A 1,154-nucleotide genomic window follows, 5' to 3' on the forward strand; every position below is an offset into this window, starting at 1 on the left:
CTCAAGGTCAAAGGTGACGTCAGCGTTTCTCGATCTCGCAAGGATGATGAATCATTAAAAAAAATTCCTGGATTCGGATCACCACCAAATATCATTGGCATCTAAGTTGGGCTAAGGCACATCTCAGGTAATACATACATATATATATATATATATATATATATATATATATATATATATATATATATATATATTCTCAATTGTTTCGCAGGATCCGGATCATGATCAGGGTCACCACTTAAATTTAATGGCATCTAAGTTGGACTGGGACACACTTCTAAAAAAAAAAAAAAAAAAAAAAAAAAAACCCTGTTCATAATATTTCGTCATCCTGCCAACCAACTAACCAAGGAACAGACTAACCAACGCTACCAAAAACATAACCTTGGCGGATGTAATAATGGTTATAATAATGATAAGAGGAATAATATAAGTAGTCTTGATAACAATAACAACGATAATTAATAATAACAGGAAATGGAGACATGACCCTTATCATTCACACAAAATATATATACATTGTGTTACTGAGGTCTCAGACTAAGTGAATTCTCACGGCAATCTAACGTATTAATGTCTTGTTACTGAAGACTTGCTCCGTCCATCTTTATAAAGTTTATGATGAATTGTAACGTTATAGCTAAGATGTCTCGTATTACATTTCCCAAGAATGAATAAAGCGGAAACAGGATAATCTGATGTTAATTCCGGGAAGAAAATAAGATTGGTACATTTTGTGAATTTGTTTACGTGAAAAGTATGGCCGGTTTACGCTACATTACCCTTCTAATACTCCTACTTCTATTCCATTATAGTTAACACTACAACTACAATAACACTCACTAATGATAATGTTGCTATTGCTACTGCTACTACTACTGCGGTTGCTATTGCTACTCCTACCACAAGCACCATCACCATTACTACTGCTACTACTACTTCTGCAACTAATACTACTACTGCCATTACTACTACTTCTACAACAGCGACTACTATTAATACTTTTACTACTTCTGCTGCTGCTACTACTACTACTGTTACTGCTACTACTATTACTACTGCTTTTACTATTATTACTACCACTGCTAATGCTACTACTATTACTACTATTTCTACTACTTCTACAGCTACTACTACTGTTGCTACTACTATTA

Source organism: Penaeus vannamei, chromosome 40 (genome assembly GCF_042767895.1).
Source record: "Penaeus vannamei isolate JL-2024 chromosome 40, ASM4276789v1, whole genome shotgun sequence".
Classification (NCBI taxonomy): Eukaryota; Metazoa; Arthropoda; class Malacostraca; order Decapoda; family Penaeidae; genus Penaeus; species Penaeus vannamei.